General features: G+C 33.1%; 1 protein-coding gene and 1 pseudogene across 1 annotated transcript in view; both read left to right on the forward strand.

Moving 5' to 3' along the window:
• Positions 1-8,045, forward strand: part of LOC107618021 — an 11,226-nt pseudogene extending 3,181 nt beyond the window's left edge.
• Positions 1-23,502, forward strand: part of LOC107618022 (tuberculostearic acid methyltransferase UfaA1-like) — a 39,836-nt gene that overhangs the window by 3,251 nt on the left and 13,083 nt on the right. The window lies entirely within an intron of this gene.

The raw sequence follows: 23,502 nt of genomic DNA on the forward strand, positions 1-23,502 counted from the left end.
TAAAGAGCCAAAAAATATACATAATATATAAAAAATAAAGATAAATACAAATAAAACTATAAGAGTTAAAATATGTGTCATTTATTTATAGAAGAGATAGACAAAATAGTATATTATGTTCTTTTACATTTCTAAATTCAATAACAGAATTTGTATCAAATTTTGTATAAAAAAAAATTGTTTTCAACCTTATTTGTTAGACCTAAAACTCATTGACATAAAAATTAATAAATTAAGTTGATATGAATATGAGTTCATGAATTGTTTATTATTTATTTTCTTTGGACCTTTTATATATTGATGAATTTTACTATATCCTCTCTAAAGTAACATATAAGTTACCATATCTGATGTGTCACTTTTTAATTGTTTATTATCTTAATTATAATTGGACCATTTTATAATTAAAAAGGGGAAAATGGAACACCCAATGAGACGGTGATGTTTGGAAGGCGCAACAACGACGACGAAGGAGTAAGAAAGAGTAAACGCAATTAAAAAATTATTAAAGGGGTAATTGTATAATATTTTAAAATATTAAAATTGAATCTTGCCATTTTTCCCCCAAATCATTCTTTCAGAAAAGGTATCTTAACTTTCTCTAATTGCATTTACTCCTCTCCACTCCTTCGTCGTCGTCGTTGTGCCTCCCAAGCATCACCATCTCATTGGGTGTCCTATTTTCTCCCTCTGTCAGGCTGTTACAGTCTTCCAAAGATATTAACTCTCATGAGATTAAAGTAACTTAGATTAAAATAAACACCCAATTAAAATATAACACATCAAAGAGAGTAACTTACATATTATTTTAGAGAGGGTAGGGTAACATTCACCATTTACGTGAGATATTATGTATATTATGTATATATGCTCTAATTTTGTTATAAAATTGTTGCATTGGGAGCATGTATCCATCTCTAAGACTACGTTTGATTATGAAAACAAGATAAAATAAGACACAGAGAATAAGACACAAAAAATATAGATACAAAAATTAGTATTCTTTTATTTTGTTTGATGATAAATTAAAATAAATTATGAAAGTCTAATTTATCTTATTTTTCTATTCAAAAAATTTGAGAAGAAAAATAAAATAATAAAAATTATAATTATAAAAAATTAATAAGAATAATGAAAGAAAAAATAAAAAATAAATTATGTCTTTTGTTAGTGTTTTTGTATCCTTCCTATCATGATGAATACAAATATACTAATTTAGTATCCCTGGATACAATATCTCTATTTATGTCTCATCTACTAACATGATTTTATATCTCTATATTCCTATTTCAGTGTCCTGTGCTTATAAACAAACGCAGCCTAACAGTGGTTGAAAAATGTTTCTGCTTCTTAAATTTTGGTTACTAATGAATTTTTCTAACTTGAAAGTACTATTAAAAATTGTATCACTTCTCATTAAATAGGTAACTTATCCTAACATGATGGAGTTCTTTGAGAGTCTTGGAGTTGACATGGAATTATCTGATATGTCATTCGCCATTAGCCTTGATAATGGCCACGACTGTGAATGGAGCAGCAGAAACGGTTTGTTTGGCTTGTTTGCACAAAAGAAAAATGTGATCAACCCTCACTTTTGGCAAATGCTTAGGGAAATTATGAAGTTCAAAGACGATGTTACAAGGCAAGTAGTATTATATGAGGATAGCAATGACTATATGACACTCATTTATTGCGCGCTGAGCTACTAAAAATATGATTGCTCGAGTAGGCTAGCAGGTTCACCCAGTGGGGACAAGTTAGCTCCTTTTGGCCCGTCTTTTTTTTAAAAGAAATATATAAATATAAACACTAGATACTAGACTTTTAAACTTTAGTATGAAAATGTATGAATGTTTAAATAAAATTGTTTGGAACTTTTTTCTTAAGCAACTCTTTTATTTGAACAGATATTAAAAAAAATTAAAAAGTAAAGTATGGGTCAACTCATTTAGCTTGTCAACTTGGACAAGTCGATTTTACTTGATGAAAAAGCATTGTCTACTTTAGCTTTCTTTGTCACTTTCGTGCAAAATTTTAATTAATTTTGAACTCAACTGCAAAATATTGAAAACTGACAAGAGTAGTGCTAATTTGCTAGTTCATGGGTGATTATATCCTAATAAATTGAGTTTGTTGTCTCATTTTCCAATTAAAAATGCAGCTATCTTGATATGCTTGACAACAACAATTCAGATATGGACCGCAATGAGACCTTGGACCAATTCATAACGTCAAGGGGTTATTCTAAATTATTTGTGAAAGCATATCTTGTGAGTAGTTCATTTGCATCTTATTAGATTGTTTTAATTTTTATAAACATTACTTTTGTTAGTGATATAATTAGTGTATGCTTCTTAATATGTTATAACATGAAATTAATGAATGTAGGTTCCAATTTGTGGTTCTATATGGCCCTGCTCTTCTGAAGGAGTTATGAGCTTTTCTGCCTTTTCTGTTTTCTCCTTTTTTAGAAATCATCATCATCTTCAGGTAATAAGGAGATAAAATCTATCTCAAATTTATACAGTGATGAATAATCTAATTTGAATAAAACAAAGGACTGCTTCTTGATTCACTTGGTCCTCTTTTTCTCCTTGTAGCTCTTTGGAAGACCACAATGGCTAACTGTTAAAGGGCGCTCGCACACTTATGTTAAGAAGGTACCATATAGTGATTAATTTTTAATGCTAAGCTTGATGATAGCATTTCCTAAAGGTATGGCCATTCACCTCTTTTGGCCATGCATTTGAAGCGTAGTAAGAAAAAGTGTGGCCAAATCTATAATTAATTGTCACCTTCATAAAGGCATTGCCGTTGACTTTTCAGCCACGCTTTTGAAGTGTAACAAAAAAAGCGTGGCTAAATCACTAATCAATCGCCACCCTTATAAAGGCGTGGCCATTGGCCCCTTTTGGCCACGCTTTTAAAGAGTGGCAAGAAAAAAAGTATAGCGACAAACTTTTTTTTTCTTGTAGTGGCTTATATGAGATATCTTTTAGTTTAAGCTGTAAATCAAGATTTTGACATTAATTATTTGTTATAATAACTAGGTCAAAGAAGAACTTGTTAGAAAAGGTGGCCAAGCAATAGTTAATTGTGAGGTGGAACTGGTTTTAGCATCGAAAAAAGGTGATTCATGTGTCTATTCCCATGTTGTACTCATTGACCTTCGGACATTCACGTTTCCTTCTTTAATTTCTTTTTCAAACATTGAGTGTGATTGTATGATTTTGATTAAGCAACAATCTTAGAAATTGTGCTGCAGGATGTATTGTGCATTGCAAAGATGGGTCCAAAGAAATGCATGATTGCTGCATAGTCGCGACACATGCACTTGACACTTTGAGATTATTAGGAGAGGAAGCAACATATGATGAACGAAGAATTCTTGGTGCTTTTCAATATGCATATAGGTATGGTTTATCTTAACATTTCTAACTCTTTTCTTCGCTGTTATCCACCCACAAAACAGGATAATGTAGCTTGTAGTAGTTACTAGTTACATTTAAAGTAATAAATTTCATCAAATGATATGACAATGATGATTATCATGATATTTTCTCTTATGACAATGTTGAAAATGAAGTTTTATCATAGTTAAACCTTTTATGCTTATGGTTTCCATGTTTGTGAAGAGAATAGTACTTAAAAAACATTTTATAGTGAAAAGATTTATGTTCAAATAATTAAGTCAACCTTTATAATAATGGTTTGATCTTTGCTGGCAGTGATATTTTTCTTCACCATGACAAAAAATTAATGCCTCGAAACCCATCTGCATGGAGTGCATGGAATTTTCTTGGATGTAACAACAACAAAGTTTGTGTGACATACTGGCTTAACATTCTTCAAGTTAGTAATAATTCATATAACGCATTTGTCCATAACTGAAACCTTTAGAAAGAAACTTAGACTCAAGTGAACTACAAATAAAACTTGTTAATTGATCTTATATTTTGATTTGCAGAATCTTGGTGAAACAAGATTACCTTTTCTTGTAACTCTAAATCCAAACCATACACCAAAAAATACTCTTCTTAAGTGGTCAACTGGACATCCAATTCCATCAGTTACTGCATTCAAAGCTTCACAAGAGCTTGAAAAAATTCAAGGAAAAAGAGGAATTTGGTTTTGCGGTGCCTACCAAGGTACTTTCTGGACCTAGCTAGTTTTTTCTATTTAATTAAGAGTTAAACACTAGTTAAATTATTAAATATTAAAATAAAGTTCTAGATAGATTAATTACTTATGTATATCTAATGACATCTTCTTTTTCAAGAACAAAAGCTTTACTATGTTGAGACATCTTGACCGACATTCAATATACTTGTAACTTAAGCAAATATTTATGCTTTTTAGGTTGTGGATATCATGAAGATGGATTAAAGGTAGTAAAAGAAAACTTATTATAAAATTAAAGAGGCTCAAATTTACTATGAATCAGTTTTTTGTTCAAATGACAAATTGAAAAGGAATGAAGAAACTAAACTATAAGAAGAACATTTTTAGGCTGGCATGATTGCTGCATATAACGTTCTTGGAAGATGTTGTTCCCTCCGAAAGAACCCCAAACACATGGTACCTTCTTGGAAGGAACTTAGTGCACGCCTTTTTGTGACGAGATTCTTAAGTTCCTATATCACCACTGGTAGTTTAACGTAAGTTTACTTTTATTAGTGTGTAGACATTTATTTCATATCATAAATTTGAGCCTAATTTACACTTATAATATTACCAAAATAATAATTTCTTGAAACAATCATTCTATCCATATGATTATAGCATTGTTATTCTAGTTCTTGAGTCACTTATACATCATGTTTTGAGGAGTTTACAGTTTATTGGAGGAGGGGGGAACAATGTTTTCCTTTGAAGGAATCAATAAAAAGTGCTCTTTGAAGTGTGTTATGAGAATTCACAGTCCCCAATTTTATTCGAAGGTGTGTGCTTTTGATATATGTATGAAAGGAAGTTATGGATTTTCATTTACAATTGTTGTTATGAAACTAAAACAAGTACCATTTTTTATGTGTTTGTCAGGTTATGACACAAGCTGATTTAGGCCTTGCAGATGCGTATATTAATGGAGACTTTTCCCTTGTTGATAAAGATGAAGGTCTTTTGAATCTTTTTCTGGTATGAATCTTTTCACACACAAATGTCACATACGGTATTTTAGTCTTTACTTTCATGTACTTTATACTTTTTCTACAGGTTTTCATAGCAAATAGAAATTCAAATGATTCAAGCTCAAAATTGAAGAAGAATAGGTAAGTTGTTGATTATGATGTATTAAAGTATTGAAATTTTATTTGTTCATTCTCAACCTTCTTTTTCACAATTTCATTGTTTTCAGGGGTTGGTGGACACCATTTTTCTTTACAGCGGGTTTAGCATCTGCAAATTTCTTCATTAAGCATTACTTTAGGAAAAATACTATCACACAATCTCGTCGCAACATCTCTAATCACTGACTTGGTATAAGATCAATAACTATCAAAGTTAAAAATTTCAATAATTTTTATTCTAATGAAGCAGCTACAAGTACATGTCATTTATCAATATATAAGTTGTATGGACATTTAACAAGTCATGCAGACTCAAAAATAAAAAATACGTCAAATGAGATATTCTTTACCTAAATAGATAATTCGTAATTGAAATTTCGGTTTTCGCCAAAATATATGCATTAGTAGGAGTTTTGCTACATGCATGAACAACCTTGGTTCTATCTCCCCACATTTTGGATTTTTCTTATACTTTCTTTAATTAGAATAGAATAAACTCAATGCATAAGTTATATTTTGTATACTATGAAGCTAGTTTATTAATTAATTATTTTTTATTTGTTTGATTATGCTTTTTTAGATATCTCAAGTGTTTGTGCTATTAATCTTCAATATCATTAGTTTACAATTTTTAATTGGTTTGTTTCTAGAGCAATGAACTCTTTGCACTATTCATGGATGAAACAATGACATATTCATGCGCAGTGTTCAAGGCAAGGCGACATCCTTACGATACTTGAGTCCAAATTGCTTGTAAATGATATTACATTTACCTTTCTTTAATTTGTCCATAATTTCGTATGAATATCTGATATAGAATAAAGAGGAAGATTTGAAAGATGCACAAATGAGAAAAATTTCTCTTCTCATTGAAAAAGTGAGTGCCTTATTAGAATGTTAATTTTATCAATGTATTTTAGTGGATAGATTGTAAAGGGCCTAACATGAGTTTTCTTTAAAAAAATGAAGGCTAGAATAGACCAAACACATGAAATTCTTGATATCGGATGCGGATGGGGAAGTTTAGCCATTGAAGTCGTCAAACAAACTGGTTGCAAATGCACTGGCATCACTTTGTCCATAGAGCAAATGAGACTTGCAGAAAAAAGAGTTAGAGATGCTAGACTTCAGGTATACGACAAGCTAATTGATTTTATCAATTTATTAACAGACAGTCTAATACAAAAACATGTTAAACTTAATATACAATCCAAATGAAATATGTCCATGATAGACATTAAACCTCCATATTTAGTTCTTTCATTTTACAATAAAAAATCATTGAAAGAGTATGGTTCATGCTAAATGTTGTGATTCATTGCTTTAGGATCATATCAAAATTCTTCTGTGCGATTATCGCCAACTACCGAAGACACTCAAATATGATAGGATTATATCTGTGTGAGCAAATTTTCAATTTAACTCTTCATAATAAATATATAAAATAGCAATATCTTTCAATATATTGCATAACATATAAAATGGTATTCAGTGGAATGATAGAAGCAGTTGGTCATGAATACATGAAAGAGTTCTTCAGTTGTTGTGAATCACTATTGGCAGAGGATGGACTTTTAGTTCTCGAGGTATAATTTTTTGGCAGTGCTTAAATTATAAAAATTTCTAGAGTATATGCAAGGTTGTAAATGCATGTTATTATCCCAAAAAAGAGTTACTACTCCAATAAAATTTGCTACTTAAATTGATGATAACGTTTGAGGATGGTTATCTTATTACATAGTTCATATCAATCCCGGACCAACGTTACGATGAGTGTAGGCGCAGTTCCGATTTCTTAAAGGAATATATTTTTCAGGAGGGATGTCTTCCCTCTCTAAGTAGCATAACATCAGCCATGACAACTGCATCAAGACTATGGTACAATTTACTTGTTACTGTTGGCTTCAAGAATCATGAACATCTCTTCATTCTTCTCCTTTTTTTTATTAACATTTTGAAATTCAGTGTAGAGCACACTGAGAATTTCGGAATTCATTACTACCAAACATTAAGGTGGTGGAAAAAAAACTTCCTTAAAAATAAAAGGTACATCATTAATTTTATTAAAAATACTTTAATTAATGCATTACCTATTGCAATGATTCCTTGTTTTATTAATACTTATGCTAAAAAATCTATTTCAAAATTGTGTATTTTCAGTGAAATCTTGGCTCTTGGGTTCGATGAAAAGTTCATTAGGACATGGGAATATTATTTTGATTTTTCTAGTGCAGGTTTTAAATCACGAACACTTGGGAATTATCAGGTATAAAACCAAGTTATATGATCCTATATATCGTATCCAAACTTTTTATTTGGACAATATAGTTTAATTTCGTTACTCAAAGGTATAAAGCTGTGAATAAATATTAAAACTTTTAACTTAAAACTCTATTTTGTTAGGTCTCCTTACTTATCCCTATAAGGAGTAACATTAATCAAAATTTGAATATGTTGATTAGAGTTAGAGATGTATCAAGTAAATTCAATTAGTTTTCATTTATATGTATCATACATGCGTAGATGGTTTTTTCAAGGCCTGGCAACACCACTACATTGAAGGATCCATACAAAAGTTGGCCCTCAGCATGCTGAGAACAAGAAGCCATGACACATAATAATATCATATTACATTGCTAGCTTCTTTATTGACAAATGACAAAAAGATAGACCAGTGATTAATCTTGTAAGTTGGCCCTCAGAATGCTGAGAACAAGAAGCCATGACACATAATAATATCATATTACATTGCTAGCTTCTTTATTGACAAATGACAAAAAGATAGATCGGTGATTAATCTTGTACGTTCTTTGTTGCATGCTGTTTTGCACTTCATATATATTATCAAAAATAAAGATGTGATTATTATATTAAGACCTTTCTTCATAGCTTTTGGTATTATACAGTGACAAATTAAAATGTGAAAGAAAATATATTGTTAGATAATTACACAATATCATGATCATGTGTTCCTTAGCAAACTATTGGTACTTCATGGTATATTTGTACACAAAAATTCTGCATATTGTACTTTACGAAAAACTCCTATGCATGCTCGTGCCAAGTATATGTTTCTTCCATTCTTTTCTTCTTTTCTTTCTTTTTTTCCTCCTTTATAATACTTTTTTTTTCTCTCATTCTCCATAATTTCTTCTTATTTTTTCATGATTTCAAAATTTCAATATTTTTTCTTAGGGTAAAGTATATTTTTTGTCCTTGAAGTTTGACAAAAGTTTCAAAAATACCCCTAAGTTTTATTTTGTTTCAATTTTGTCCCAGAAGTTTTCGATTTTCATTAAATATACATTCGACGACTAAATTTTCAAAAAATTTAAGACCGATCTAACAATAATGCATGAAAATTATGCTTGATTTGCTTGTGTTGAGGGTTGTTCTTATGAATTATTGTTGAATTGGTCTTAAATTCTTTGAAAAATTAGCCGTCAGGGGCATATTTGATGCAAATCAAAAAATTTTGGGACAAAATTAAAACAAAATAAAACTTAGGGGTATTTTTGAAATTTTGGTCAAATTTCAGGGACAAAAAATATACTTTATCCTTTTTTTATGTATTCCGTTGAATTTATTTATATATTTGTAACGTATTTGTAATTTTATCAAATATATTATTCATATTTTTTCTTTTCTTTGAGACATAACTGATGACTGGAAATTCACACAACACAAATTCCTTCGGCAAGTTTACCGAATCGTCAAGTAATAACTCACTATTGAGTGAGGTCGATCTCACACGGATTGATGGATTAAGCAACTTTAGTTAGGTGATTTATCTAGTCAAGCTAATATTTGATGATTTTGGTGTAATTGAACGAACAGAATATAATTGACAAGGAAAGTAACTATCCTTAATTTAAATTGTTGAAGAATAAAGAGCATGAAAGTAAATTGTGAAGGATAAATGGCGGAAACTTAAATGACAAGAAACTAAAGAGCTGAAACTTAAATGGCAAGAAAGTAAAAGCAAGAATGTAAATGGCTATGAAAAGTAAATTGCATGAATTGTAAATAGGTTCGGGGCACTGGGAATAAAAGAAAACAAGATATTCAAATCAATTAAGTGGGAGAAAGATAACGGGTATAATTCATTAGGGATTGGAGATATCATAATCCGTCATGAATCAATGGGTCTCAACTTCATTCTCAATCATATGAAGTAGATCTATGGCAGATTGTAATAATTGAATCCCAATTCTTTGCCGACTCAATTTTTCTTAACACAATCAATTGCCAATTCCTTGATCTAATTGTTCATGAGAAGAGGTTAAGTTCAATTCTCTAATCCATAAGCCACACAAGTTCTCAGGATCTCAATTCAAACCAGGAATTTATTAATCAAGAGAGTTGTGAGGGAAAGAACTTCAAACTGAATTCCATGATCCCTCTTCCAAGGCTCACATGAAGATTCAAGTAGATCTAAACCCCCTTCCGGTAGTGAATAGATCTAATAAGCACAAAAGTTTTCACTTAGCTACAACAAGCTGATTGAGAAGAAGAAGAATTTCATTAATTCATTTGAATTACAATAGAGCTCCTCCCTCTAATGATTGGGGTTTAGTTTATCATCCCTCTAAGAACAATTACAGGAAATTGAAAGTGCATGAAAATAAACTAAGCCTTAATACCAGCAAAATATAAAATTGCAGAATGTAAAAGTGTATAAAACTAAGAGTCCTAAGCTAAGCTCTCTGGAGTATCCTCCAGTGTTCTCTCTTTTCAAGTTCAAAAACTCTCCTATATATACTCTTATTCTCATCTTCAAATGAGTCTTCAAGTACTTGGATGTGGGCTTTTAGCCTTAGTTGAAGCAAGTTAGGAGTGGCCCTTTCTGAAGTTAACGTTGGCGTTAGCTCACTAACACTCTCATACTTGCATGAGTGCCCTTGGAACTGGCGTTACTACTGGCATTAACAACATTGCTAACGCAACAATTCTCTTCCAAGCTGGCGTTAACACACTAACGTTGCTATTAACGCTGCCTTCAAACCCATTCTGGCGTTGCTACTGGCGTTAACACACTAACGTGGCTATTAACGCTCTTCTTGTTGTGCGTACGCACACTGCTTCGTGCATGCGCACACTGGCCAATTTTCCTGTTGTGCGTACGCACACTACTCCGTGCGTATGCACACTAGCCAAATCTTCCAGCCCTAACTTCGTGCAATGATCGAAGACGTTAGTGTGCTAACGTTGGTGGCGTTAGCACACTAACGTTGGCACCTTCCTCCTTATGTAGTAGTGTTGGTGAGCTAACTTTGGTCACTAAAGTTGCCTTCTTCCTTGACCAATGTTGGCACTGGCGTTAGTGGGTTAACTTGGCCACTAACGCCAGCACCTCTTCATTGGCAACGTTGGCATTGGCGTTAGTGGACTAACTTTGCCACTAACGCCAGCTTCTTTCTCCTTGTAAAGCACGTTAGGACTGGCGTTAGTGGGCTAATTTGGCCACTAACGCCACATCTTCCTTGTTTTTCTCTGCCTCTTCTCTGCTTCTCTTTGCCTATCATCACTCAAACAAGTGCATCAAATATTTGCCATAATCACAAGATAATGCATCATTCATTGCATCAAGTAGTTTTTGCATAAATCTCATGAAAATGATTATAATTCACTTATGTTTGATGAATCAAGACATGCATAGATAACTCATCCAAATGCTTGTTTATTGATGAAGATAATGCATGAAACCAAGTAAAAACTATAGAAAATGGCTTGTAAAACTAGCCAAAAATATCTAGGCATCAATAACTAATTTGTATATAAAACTAACAAGATTTATATGAACAAGCAAACATGTTTTATTTACACAAATAAACATGTATATACAAATACACATGCACGTAATAACCAAGCATTTTTAGCACAACAAAAATATTTTTTAAAAATACTTTATTTTGTATAATAGTTTTGAGAATTAAATCAGACCTACACATTTAACTATGCTAATCAAGAACTAATCATCTTGTTTGTCTGGTTCAAACAAAAACATTGGCCGAACCAATAACAATTTTGGTGCTTAATTAGTTAAAAAATTGTTTAACTTTTTTAAATAATATAATTCATGTATAAATATATTATTTTGTTATATTGAATGAATCTCAATCAAACTTCTAAGCTTTTTAAATATATTGATCTATGTAATATAATTAGCTTGAAAAATACTCATTTTTATTTTTAGTATATTAAAGAGATAAGCAATCTAAACTCTTCATAAAGCCAAGAGAAAAATCTTGAAGAATATGTATATATTTATTGTGTGAAAATATAATACAAAAACCTATTTATAAGTAAAAACAAATAAGAGAAAAATCAAAGTAATGAATATATAATATCCTACCATATCATTAACGTTAACAGGAGATATATCATGCATATATTATCATTCTAATAGTTATACATATATTCTAATTATTTTAGCAAAGACCTTTCAAATATATAAAACACATATAACAAAATAGCTAACAAATAGATAAATAATCAATAGAAATTCATTGATTTTTTCGTCATATTTCATCGTAACGCTCTTGGCTTCTTGGCTTCTTGGACATTTTTAAAGTAATTAATAGTTCGTAAAGTTGGAATAAATTGAATAGGCTCCAGAAAAATTGCTCATTTGGTTTAATTAGGATTGTGTCATTATTTGTAGTTATATACAACCCAAAAAGGGTTACTCGTTGTATAATCACTCCCTTAGCCTAGGGCATTCCCTTTCCTATATATTTCTCCGGGAGACAATTACTTTCCTTTGTCATAATCTGTGTGCTCTTCACTAACGTCGAAATAGAATATCCCCTTCAGCCTTCACTCTATATATATTACATTCACGTGACTAATTTTCTTCGTCAATATCAATTACATTTATTGTTTTGTCTCTATCACTACTTAAATAATATTTCTACAACTTAAATAAACAAGGCTCAGTCATCATATACAATAGGTCAAATTTTAATTTATCTTATTTTAGCCTGCATTTCCTCTTCTAGAATGAGAAACTATATCTGACACACATGCGAGGATCTTATTATGTCTCTCATTAACCTGTTGCAGCTGCTAAACCTGTTGATGAATGTTCTGGGTGAGATTTAGTACCTGCTCTCTCAAATTAATGGCACTGTTCTCGGGATCAGCAATGCGGCTGGTGGCAAAGACAGATGAAGTCCTCAATGTGGAGGTATGATAGTTGTCAGTGAAGAACGATCCCAGCCTATAGACATAATTTTTGTACGGCTCAGATGCGGTTTCACGCCAAACCATCACTACAAGAAAAAGCAGTAGTTGTAACAAAAAAATTGTTACAAAAAATATGAATTTTGAAACGAAAGGTATTTGTAACAAAAAAAAATGACTGTTGTAGTATGTCTCGTTACAAAAAATTTTTGTAACAAAAAATGAAACTGTTACAATACAAAGTGATATTTTATAACAATTTTTTTAATACAAAAACCAAAATTTGATACAAAAGTGATAACAATTTTTTACCTTTAAAATATTTTTCATGACAATTTAGATTTTTGTGTCATAATATTTTGTTACAAAATACTATATACTTTTGTAACATTTTTTTTTCTTTTAGTTACAAAAATAGAAAGTTTATTTTAAAACATTTAATTAAATAATTGATATATCAAATTATCAATTAATTTTCTAAACATGTTAACTCAACATTTATATAATATATTATCATATAGATAATTAAAATATCTTACATGTCATTTAGCTTCTTTTACAATAAAATAAGTTCTACGAATTCAACTAAACACAACTTTTTTCTGACATAAAATTGTATCATATTAGATTTATAATTCTTGACTCTTCTAGCATATTTCGGTCAATATAAAGTCTACATGTTGGCATCAATTTTGTATCCCTGCAAATATGAACAATGAAAATCAAAATTAAAAAAATAACATATAACACTATTTTCATCAGAGTAAAAATTAAATTAGAACTTACAAGTTAAAATTAACTAATTCTTTACGAATCTATTCTCAAAGTTCAAAACTAGCCAATCAAGGATGCAAATTATCAAGAATTGACAATTCAAGTGCATGTTCTACACATTTCAATAAACAATTAAGAAATTGCAAATATCAATGTTCCTTAAACTATATATGACAAAAGGGCTCCATCACAGCCACAAAAGCTACCAATATTCCTAGTGGTGCTTCCTTTAAAATAAACCATCCAGACCTATTTTTCATCACAAAAGAAACTTGTCATAAAATGAGGAACCTCAAAAGGCCAAAGCAACAAACTAGAAAACAGGAGCATCATTATTGAATTACTAGCAGGGTTCCTAGTAATATAAAATAGTGACAACACAACAAAAAATTAATAGCATACAAGCCAAAAAAAATTCATACAAGGTTCATGACAAAAGTTTGTGTAACCAAATGAGATATATATCTACAGAAACACATACACATAAAGCAATGAATGATACACTTCTCTTGCACATATTTAAGTGTGCCTGAGAAATTTTGGCCAGGTTAAAAAGGAATGAATGAGTCACTTCTCATACATTCATTTAGGTTACAAAAATAATAACTAAATAATTTCAGTTCAATGCTGAGTAATATATAGCAATGAGAAAATCTACCTGCTCATTTGCAGGAACAGATATCCACTTTGGCTAACTATCACCATAAAGTTTCTCACAATGATTCCATACCTTCAATGAAACCAATGACCCCTCATTATGCGTTCCCATGCTACCATCAATGCTATGCCAAACAACAACCCATGAAAATCCTAGAAATTAACCCCATTTTTTACTTAAATTCCAAAAACCACCTTCCTTGTCAGCACAGAAAAACACAAGTCCAAAGGGGTTAAAACCAGAAAAAAACTACCTACATGAAAAAATTACAAATTTAAGACCAATCCATAGAGAAAGCATACAAGGTAGACCAAAAAATTTAGACTTTATGCGGAATTTGAAGTGAAATTCTGAAGAGAAGGACCAAGCACCAAGCTTTAGCTTCAATAAGCAAAATATTTAAAATCAGTGAGCAGCATCAAGCAAAAGCACAAGCATCAAGCTTTACCTTCAGTGACCACAAGCACAAAGGAGGAGGCAACCACCGAACAGAATACCGCCAAGCAAAGCAACGACACACCATGATCCACACGGACTAGCGGAGCAGCAATGGACCACCAGCAATGAATATAAAGCTTAAATCCTAAATCAACCAATGATAAACCCTAACTACCTAAATCAGAATGACATAATGACACAATACTACTTTATATGTTGAAATTTCAAAACCACAACACTACTTACCTTCTTAATGAAGCAAAATTGATGAACACATCAGTAGTAGGATGGCAGCACAAGCTGCTTCAATGCTGCAACAGAATAAATCACAAAGAGATAATAAAACAACAAAATTAAAAGAATTCCACTTACCAAACTGCAGAAATATGCCCAAAAAAGGTGAAATCAAATAATTAGATAAAAAATCATAATCGAGAACAACTTTAAAAAAATCCTAAGGAACCATCTACGGTAATAGTGGCGTCGCAGCAGTGGGCTTCTCTTCACGGTGAACCAGTTGCGGCGGCTACGAAGGAATGACAATGGAAGTGGGTGGCTCGACGATGGGGAGGCAGAACGGTGGCAGTCCGCTCGCGCATCCTCTTCTACCACTCACGACGACGACACGACGGTATTCCTCTCCTCCAACGTCTCCTCTCTCTCCTCCTCGATTCTGAGCTCCTGGCGCGACACGACGGCAGCGGCAAGGAGCGCGGCGGCATGAGCACCACGGCGCACTCCCTCTCCTCTCCTCGCATGACCCACTTCTCCCTCGGTTCTCTCTTCCTCTCCGCCCTCCCTTTCTTTCTTTCCTTCTTTCTTTTCTTTCTTTGCTTCTGCATCTATGTATGTATAATTGAGTGGAGGGAGTGCTGTAAGGGGGTGTGAGCGGCGCTGTGTGAGGAGAGTGTATTAGTGTAAGGTGAGAGTGTTGTTAGAACTTAGAAATTAGGGATAAGGTTTTAGGTAAAAATAGGTATAAAGGTAATTTGGTTAATTTCTTTATAAAAAATAATTAATTAATACAAATAATATTTTAAAAAATTAAATTTTGGAAACAAAATAAAATTATTTTAAAGATTTTAACATTTTAAAATTTTTTTAGTTACAAAAATTCTTATATTTTGTGACAAACAAATAACTTGTTACAAATAATATTAAATTTTGTGACAAATATATTTTTGTTACAAAATATTTTAAACTTTTGCAACAACTTCATTTTTTGTTACAAAATATTATAAAATTTTGCAATAAAATATCGATTCGTTACAAAAGCCAATATAATTTGTAACAAAAAAATCAAATCATTACAAAATATAAAAACATTTTGTAACAAATCGTATTGTTGTTACAAAATATTATTATTATGTAACAATCACTAATTTTTGTTACAAAAAATTAATTTTCTGTAACGGTTTTAAATTTATTATAAAGTTTTTGTTACAAATGTTCCATTTTCTTGTTGTGCATGTCAGGATCGACGACTGCATCAACAGCGTTGTTGTCGTCCTCTCCAGTAGGCTAGGATTACTGGGTTGCGGCCTCTAGTCTCTACGTGTAGGACTCCTGCATAACACACGTTAGATGGCGGATGACAGTTAATTGAAAATGTGACATCAAATGATGTTTACTCACATAATGATCCATAGACTGCTGATCAGCAAATATCTTCTTGTTCTCCTTCAAACCATCATCTGTATGATGGGAGATGGTGGAGGGACATCTAGTTGGAATTCATGAGAGGATTCCGGTACTGCGGTGTTTATCGCTAGAAGAGGCATCGTCGTCAAAATAGTGGGCTGCTGAGTGGATGGAGGTGGTGGAGGAGTCCACTCTAGTGAAGCAAACGGACGACTTCTTGGTGGTGGGCGTGGCGCAATAGAAGGAGCCATGTAGTTCGGTTAGGGACCATGAGGAACAACTAATCATATGCACTAATTGCTTATGACGTCTCAGGGGTAGTCAGAATAGAGGGCGATGACTGAGAAGTCCCATGTGTACCAGTAGACATCCTCCCTTTTCCACGACCACAAGGCCGATTTGTGACACATCTGTCTATCGTCATGTCTGCATAGAACATACCAACAAACACATATATGTCACAAAAATAATATAATAGCAAAAATATGTTACAACCTATAACTCAAATCACAAAAACCTCAGAAAGAGACTAGTTAACAAATTTTAGACTAAGTCATGCTTTTAAATAAATCAGGCTCAAATATGAGCAGAAAATTTCTATCAAGTCATAAAGTAAACTTAGGTCATATAACTATGATACAAATATGACTTTTTAACGACAAAATACGTGACTGTAAAAATTAATAAAAAATCCTTAATTTATTGAATCTCAAGCAATCCACATTCACAACTATTCAATATGCCTAACATGATCAACTAATGTAAATCACATGGTAGCTACAAACATGCAATTTAAAATCCAAAATATTCATAAAGACATATTCACAAGCAATTGGTGTATGAAATAAACGAGAACAATGCAAATAGTTTTGGACAAAGCCTTAATCATTCAAAATTAAAAAATTTGGTCAATTAAAAACACATCACATTCAATCATCAATGCATAATAACAAGAATAATGTGGAATTAAGAATTGAACCAAAATTTTATTAAGAGCTCTTTGAGGCATTTTTTACAAACACTTGGTGTTCAAAATCATGAAACACATCAAATAACACAACCAAGCAGTTTCTCAACATCAATTAACAAGTATAGTACACTAGCAGCAGTAGTTCGCAACATTACCAACCACATATCCAAACAAACAGTTTTAATCAATCAAGCGATTCACAATTTCAAATACTTTACAGCAACTTAAAACCTAATACCCTAAATCTAACCTATCTTAACAACCTAAATCACAAAAATCTGAAAACTAAATTGAACCAACCATAAAACTTATTCAAAATTTAAAACTAAAATTCTAATCAAACCTAAACTAAATTAAACTAAAATTAATGGAATTAAAACAAAAATTGGTTCAAGAACCTACAACGGAGAATACAGAAATAGGGGAAAGACACAGTAGTGACGACGATGGAACAAAGTAGCAGCGACGACGATGGTTCAAGAACCTAAGGCAGCGACGGTGTTGGTTCAAGAACACGAGGCAGTAATGGCGATGGAACGAGGCAGCAGCGATGGAGACCTACAAGGCAGCAGCGACGAAGACCCACAAGGCAGCAGCGATGGCGATGGAACCCTTAACAACGACAATGACGTTACAAGGGAGAGGAGTGGGAGTTATAAGGTGAGAGAGAAGAAGAGAGGAGAAGGAAAAGTTGCAGAAATGAAATAGAAGGGTTTCTAAATTCGAATTTCATTCAATTTTATCGTTGGATTTACTAGCGGATAAATCCGACGGTAAGGTGCTGGTCATTGTCCAAAATGCCATGTTTCACTAATTCATGTTATCGTCGAAATTTTTTAACAGTAAAATTAGCGCTTATAAAATAAATTTTTGCTTTCTTTTTACTGTTGAAATTAGGGATTAATTATGGAATCTGACGGTAAATTTTTTGGGGACAAATTTTCACTCATAACCATTAGAAAATCCGCTTCTAAAAGAAGAAATTTAAAAAGAAAATTATTTTCAAGTACAGTGATCATCGTTGTCTTACGAATCTTTTGAAAACCAATGGTTTAACATTCAAAACTCCAAAACCTTTTTAATAAAAATTAGTTAATTATCCAAAATACAAAACCTTTCTTTTAGTATAAGAAAATCTTAAAAGTTTCCTTGACTGTATGAGTGACCAACCTGTTCCAAGCATAGGTTCATTACGTCTATGCTGAACCAGCTTGATTTTTCATACTTAACTAAACCTCAATCAGAAAGTAATCACGGCCCCCAAACCATCATATAATCAATCAATACTATCATCAGCTCATCACCAATACTCAATCTCAAAAGTATCACAACAGGAACAGCCCTCAGCGCCTCCTTCACCCATCAAAGGGATCTCCCAGAAACAAACACAGGCAAAATAGACAAGGAAAGCAGAGGTATAGTGGTAGCCGTACGAATTCTCACACTTCGTACAACCAAACCAGCAAGTGCACTGGGTCATCCAAGTAATACCTGAGCGAGTCAGGGTTGATCCCACGAGGATAGTGGTTTGAAGCAAGCTATGGTTATCTTGTAGATCTTAGTTAGGTGAGTAGGAGATGTAGGTATGTTGTTTAATTACATAAAAGAAATAAAGAGATCTTAACTAGGTTGATATGTTTATAATGATAAGAAGATGGTTAAGGCTTGGAGATGCTTTGTCCTTCTGGATTAACTCTGGTCTTACTGTCTTATTCAACTGTGAATGATTTCTTCTATGGCAGGCTGTATGTGATCAACGCCTTTCTTGAGAGGTTGCTAATACTCCTCCAGATCTGAACCCCATGGTTAGTGTGGATCCATTCTGATTGAGGGTGAAGCTCCTGCAGTCCATTCTCCTTAATGATCCTACTCAAAACGCCACAGACAAGGTCGAATCTTCCGGATCAAAGAATGCTGCGCCTTTGGGTTCTAGCCTCTACCACAGAGACCCTAATCTCCCCATACCTCGGCTGAAATGATGTTTCGAGAAGTCCCCAACGAAGTCATAGATTAGCTGTCTAAGAGATGTATAATCAAGCTAGCAGTTCAATGCTTTCCAGTTACGTATTCACACAAACCCAAGAAGAATACGGATGGTTGTCAGGCACGCGGTCTTAGAATGAAGAATGAAGATGATTGTCGTGGGTCATCCCGTTCATCAAGTTGAAGAACGAAGATACATCTTAGAATTGAATCAAACACAGATTGAGGAGAAATAGTAATACTTTTATTAATCCATAAAACTCAGCAGGGCTCCTCCCCTCAACCTAGGAGGTTTAGAAACTCATACTGATAGAAAATACAATGTGAAAAACGAAATATGGCTGATCTCCCCTTGAAGATCGTGTAAAAGTTCTTTAAATACTAAGCTAATGACTAAGGATTACATAAGAAAGGGTAAAACAGTCTTTTAGTGCTAAAATCCACTTCTAGGGCCCACTTGGTGAGTGTTTAGGCTGAGTTTTTATGAGAACCATATGCTAGGAGGCCTCTAGGGCATTGAACGCTGGCTAGGGGGTCCTTTCTAGGCGTTTGAATGCTGGTCTCTTCTCCTTGGGCGTTGGACATTAGAATAGGGCAGGAGGCTGGCATTGGATGCCAGTTTTGGGCCTTTAATTCTGAAGCAAAGTATAGACTATTATATATATTTGGAAAGCTCTGGAAGTTAGCTTTGCATAGCCATTAAGAACGCTTCATTTGGACTTCTGTAGCGCCAGAAAAGCTCTTTTGAGTGAAAGGAGGTTAGATCCAGACAGCATCTGCAGTGCTTTTTCTGCCTCTGAATCAGACTTTTGCTCCAACTCCTCAATTTCATCCAGAAAATACCTGAAATTGCATAAAAATACACAAACTCAAAGTAGAATCCAAAAATGTGAATTTTACACTAAAACCTATGAAAACATAATAAAACTTAAACAAAACATACTAAAAACTATATGAAAATGATGGCAAAAAGCGTATAAAATATCCGCTCATCATATAGATAGCAGTTACAACAAATAATTCAGATAGCAGTCAGTTAAGTAATTACGGAAACCAAAACAAATTCAAACTCAAACAAAGCGTACAAATGCATATGATGTATGTCTACCCTATGGCCGATGAGTCTCATCTGTCGGTTATATAGCTAAACCCGATATGTCCGGTAGCTGTCCCTGGACAAAACACCAAACATGGAGCAAGTGGAACCGATCCACGATTCTTGCATCTTAACCGCATACCCGGAGCAAAGGAACAACCTCACCCTTGTCTCTTACCCAGGTGATGTTACAATTCTCGACCCGGAGCAAGCGGCGACAGAACTCAACCCTTGCCTCTTACCCGGAGTCTCAAATTCTTACCCGGAGCAAGTGGATAACACCACTGCATCTTACCCGGAGTCTCGACTCTTACCCGGAGCAAGTGGATAACATCACTGCATCTTTCCTAGAGTCTCAACTTATACCCGGAGCAAGTGGACAACGCCATCGCCTCTTACCCAATCACATATCTCTCATTTAATTTCAATTTTATTTTCAAATCCATTCTCAATATTATTCAATTCAATCAAAAAAATCATACTTGAAAATCAATCCTTCATCATCCTTCAAAACGTAATCCTTTCTAAATAACTGAAAATCAAATCATATAATCCTTAAAACCAAATCTTTCTAAATAACCACTTCAAACGAAGTCTCCAATTTTATAAAAATTTCGGCAGCATCCCCTCTAAAACTCATACTCTGCCACCCTTCTCGAGTCCCATCCAAACATTCCTCAAACCTTTCTCAACCATTTTCAAATAGCAAATCATTTCCAATAATCAAATCGTTTCCAAATATCAAATCATTTCTAAATTTGTTTGAACCGAATTCTGATAATAAATCTCTTCCAAACCAAACCAATTTCAATATTAAATCTTTTCTAAAATCAACTCATTTCCAAAATCAAACCAAATTCTAATATTAAATCTTTTAAAAAGTCAACTCATTTTCAATAACAAAACATTTTCAAATCTCAAGAAAATCAATTCGACAACTGCCAATTTAACAAAATCAATAACTCAAAATATTCAACCTTCTCAAACAGTCAATAATCCCACTAGACAAACAATTACAATCATCCAAAGTAACTCAATTCAATCCATAAGACTCACGAAATCATAAAATAAAATATATTTTTCAAATCAATATCTATTTATAACGATTCTGTGATATAAAATAAGTGTTAAGAAAAGCCCCTACCTCGAATGGTCAAAACCAACTAAACCAACGCGTCAAGAAAACCTTTCCTCCTAGGCCCACAATCAACGACATCAAATCCAACTATTTCCCGCAGGATCAACAACCACAAAAGCACTATCCGACAATAGTAACTCAACCTTGGGATTTTAGCGTCGCAAGAACCTTAGTAATATATAACAAAACAACAATTACAGAGGTTCGAAACGAGGAACAACTTGTTGTACTTACGAATAAGCGGGAGAACATAGCAGTGGCAGCTCCGGTGACGACACAGCCGCTTGATGTCGCATGCTCAGCCACAGAACTCAGCATGCAAGATTCGGAACTCAATCCAAGAAGACAAGGGCTCTAGCGGTGGTTTTTCGGCGGCTAGAACGGCATCTATAACGGCAGCGGACAGCCCAACGGCGGCGAGATGACAATGATGCTTCCTCTTCTCCCTCGCGAACTCGTCTCTCTCCCTCTCCTCTGTTTGCGATTCACGGCAGTGGCACTGGGCGGAGGCAACGACGGCGGGCTTGACGGCGATTACAACTCTGCGACGGCTCCCTCTCACACTTCCTTCGTTCACGATTCCACGACGGTGACTCTTCTGCAGACCCTCTCTCTCCGACGCATCTCTCCTCCAGGATGGCGCAACTGGAAGCGATGAGGACGAACGGTGGCAATGCGGGTGATGGGTTCGGTGGTGACAAGCTGGCGGCGGCTCTGACTCAATATCGACACTTCCTTTTCCGTGATACTCTCACCCTCACGTGCGTCCCTCTCCTCCTGGTGACACAGCAGCAACGAGGGTGGCAGTGATGCCCATCGGCGCTGTCTCCTTTTCCCTTTCTTCCCTTTTCTCCCCCGATTCCTCCTCATCTCTCTTTTTCCTTTCTTTTTTTTCTCTTTTCTCGTGGGTGGCGGCTGGAGGGTAGGAAGGGGAGTTAGGGTTAGGGCTAGGGTTTGTGGATTTTGATTTGGGAATTAGGTTTTGAGTAGGTATTTTTAATAAAATTAGGGGTAATGTAATCATTTTAATAAAAATAAAAGGATAGATTAATAATTTAAAATCAAATTAAATACAAAATGATTATCTTTAAAATACAATCTTATTATCAACTTGTAAATTATTTTCAAATATATATTAATTCAATGAAGATAATCAAATTAATTCTCTTTTATTTATAAAATAAGGTTTAAAATTTAATTATTCAAAATTATATAAAATTATCTAAAAATATAATCTTGAGTAAATATATTAAATCGTAAAATAACTTATTATTTTTTCTTCTTGGATATCAAGAATGGCCATAAAGAATAAAGACTATCAATTTACTGAAAGAATACGCTTTCCAAGAAGAGATAATGGAGGTTCTTGCGGATGTGGCTTCCAATTTGGATGACATGATCAAAGATTTGAACAACTTGCAGGCAATTCCCCTAAAAAGTGATGGTGGTGATGGTCGTCTTGGTGATGGTGATGGTGGTGATGGCAGTCTTGGTGATAGTGTGGTGGTGTTGTAGACAGAGACGGATCCAGAAATGATATTATGGAGGGGCCAATAATATATATAATATTAAAAATTCTGTAAAAAAATTATATAATATAAGATGTATTATAAAAATATACGGATAGAGAATATATTTTAAAGTAAAAAAAATATGTGTATATTTTTTATTAATGAAGTAGTCGATTTTTCGTATCATAAAATTCACCGATAATAGAATTTATGTCAAAATTTTCAACAATTTTCTTTTCAATATAATTAAAAGACAATTAGCAAGAAATTCATCTTTTATTTTGTTTCTAAGTTTTTTTCACAATATTCATAGTTGAAAAAGATCTCTTAATTGTAGCAGTTGAAACAGAGAGAATTAATACCAAATGAATAAAAAAAACAGCCACAAGAAGAAAAAGAATTCACTTTATGAGATTTAAAAAATTTTATTTAATTAAAAAATATTAGTAATAATATCTTTTGGTAAGAGAGAGCTAGTTATGATGAAAATTTGTAATTTGGAAAAAAAGAGATGCAATGGTGTTAAAAGTTAATTAGAAAATAAAAAATAAATATACTTTGAAAATTTGGTTAATTTTAAAAAAAAATTAACAAAAATTTAAAATTTAAATATTTTTATCACATAATCTTTTTTATGAATATAAGTTTAGCTTTTTATTGTTAGTTTTTTCACCATTCTAAATATTTATGAATAAAGTGACTTTTTTATATATATTAATAGTTCTTAAAATTGGAACAAATTGATTAGCCTCAAGAAAAATTGCTAATTTGGTTTAATTAGGAATTTCGTCATTTGCGGTTTTATACAACACAAAAAGTA

The sequence above is a fragment of the Arachis ipaensis genome, chromosome B09 (assembly GCF_000816755.2).
Source record: "Arachis ipaensis cultivar K30076 chromosome B09, Araip1.1, whole genome shotgun sequence".
NCBI classification, from domain to species: Eukaryota; Viridiplantae; Streptophyta; class Magnoliopsida; order Fabales; family Fabaceae; genus Arachis; species Arachis ipaensis.